Below are 2,565 nucleotides of genomic sequence, written 5' to 3'. Positions count from 1 at the left end.
CATCTATCAGCAGCAGTGCTTCCCAGTCATTCACCGAAAGCGGTACGTGTTTGAGCACGCAAATACCTTCTAGCACGAGTGTCGAGAAGCCACATCTTTGTATGAAGCTGGTGGTGACTGGGGTCAACACGCCACCTCGATTGAGTGAGCTAGTCCATACTTGCTGACTCATGCTCGTTATGTGATAATCATTGAGACTGATGAAGCTTTCTACCTCACCTCGCCGAACAAAACTCATGCCTTGTTGCTCAAGTACAATGGCAAATTCCTCGTCCAGCAACAGATTGACCAACAGCAACTGGGTCTGCTGACTTAAGCGCCTGATAATAACACCTGCTTCAAGTGACGATTAAAGAAGCCTACTAGAAATTCGCCGGACAGAAAATCATGATCCTTGGAGGCAGGTGCCGATTCGGTGGGTTTATTATACTTGCCGACCACTTCTTCATTGATGTGTCGAGTGTCAACAGTTAATTCGACGTAGACCTCATGCTTGAAAGCTACTTCGAGCTCGGAGCACAGCCGATATACGGTACATTCCGAGATGTAAATCTGGAAGCAATGATCACCACAGCCACGTGGCGTGTGTACTTCCTTTCTTGTCGATGCCCTCCTGAGCTTATTGTTCGCAGCTCTGTGCGCGACCAGCTCGTTTTTGCTGGCCGCATTTACCCGGTACATGCTAAGAACGCTCCTTTTCCGACATAGCGCATGTCGTTCGGTCAACGATCCATCCATGCGCTCGACCTGAGTGAAGACGATGCTCGGACTTCCTCTACCACCCGCGCCAGACCGGATCTAAATTCAACACGGCCGTCAAATGCTATGGTGGTGAGTCGGAGCGAAAATCGCTCTGCGAGAGCTCTACCAGAACAGCTGCGATTTTTTCACCGCGGCCTCAAAAAAACGATCCAGCACCCAGCGAGATTTTGCTTGGTGCTGCAGGCTCCCAATTCGTGTCATCGCCTAGCAGTCCGACTTTTTCTCAGATACTGTTACCACCACCAGCAGCAGTAGCGTCCCAATCTGTGCTGCTGCTAGCTACTAGTAGTAAGCGTAAAGGCAATCAATCGCGTTCTGATGGATACTTTGCGAAGATGCTGATGAAATCGCATCCAAAACCTCTTGCCGGAGTTGTAACAAGTAACTACTTCGACGTCTTCAGCACGGTCGAGGTCGAGTTCGATTGTTGTCCAGCAACTCTCGATGAGGTTACGACCCCGTGCTTTCAGATCATCCCGCAAAAGGTTCAAGCTCCACGCGAGATAAACATAAGCTCTAGCAAGGAAGCCAGTCACTTTCTTATTAAGCACCACACCAATGTTATATAGATTAATAAACCCATGCCAATTCAAGAAATAGTCAGCGAGATGTAGGCTGCCGAAGAGACGGCTAATCTCCAATTGTTACCGGATCGCTTGGATGCTGCCAATGCTATGGTGGATGGTCTTTACAAAGCACTCGGGACGACAAACAACCCTGACACGCTGACATTCATGAGCTCCGTCAAGGCACCCATGGCGTTTAACACCGCGCTTCTACGGCAGATGCAAGAGTTGAGCCCCAAAATCACCGAGATTGCTCAACTCCACATGATCAGTCATATTTTGAGCGCGACCGATCCAACCGCCACCAACACGTTTGACCGCAAATGGGCCAAGTATGTCGACACCAAGGTTCCCAAGACACGTAATGATGTATTTCGAAGTGTAGCCTCATGGTGGAACAATTCGGCTACAGCGATCATTACGCGTACGACCAGAGCACTATCGCTCATCGAGCTGATGTTGATGTGTACAGCGCCCATGATCTTTGAAAGGATTATTGGCTTCAGCGTCTGACAGGATGGTCAGTACCTTGGATACCAGCACACAACAGACGTCTGCTGCACCCCAATATGTTGTTGTTCCTGCTTCGCTCACAGATCGGCATGCACTTGTTTAAAATCTTGAAAGAGATCCAATGGCAAGGAGATATGCTAAATGACCTTGAGTATCTTCGGGAATGCGACCACTTCTTCCCAGAGAATGCAGAAGTGCTGCAGCTCCAGCAAGCTGAAGGCCAATTTATTTTTACGGCCCGAAAGCTTGCGCTGAACTACTAAGGTGATTTTACGCGTAGATGCACCCGAAGTGTCATGGCAAGATGTCAGCTTGTTGACCGTCAACACCAATGGAATCAAGAAAAATGAGCTTCCACTCATTGATCACCTTCTTGCAAAATATAGTCTTTCTTGCATCCAAGAAATCAAACTTCGCGATTGCCACCATCTTAATACTTTCCAATTCAATCTTTAATCCCGTTTCAAGCACAAGCTATTCGTCAGTGACCCTGGTGCGGTCAGTGCTTCACAGACAACATACCGATCTGGCGGCGTGATTACTGTGTTCCGCCCTGAATTTCCAGGTCTCGACACAGCTACAGAACTTCGAGAACTGACTGTGTTGGGACGCTATTTTGTCGTTCAACTGGTAGTCGCCAATGCTCTCGTGCATATCCACAAAGTATACTCTCCAGTGGATAATCATGACAAAGCCGTTTTCTTTGACCATCTTCCGGTGGATT

This window comes from Plasmopara halstedii, assembly GCF_900000015.1.
Source record: "Plasmopara halstedii genome assembly, contig: Scaffold_2364, whole genome shotgun sequence".
NCBI classification, from domain to species: Eukaryota; Oomycota; class Peronosporomycetes; order Peronosporales; family Peronosporaceae; genus Plasmopara; species Plasmopara halstedii.
Note: the sequence above shows the minus strand (reverse complement) of the source record.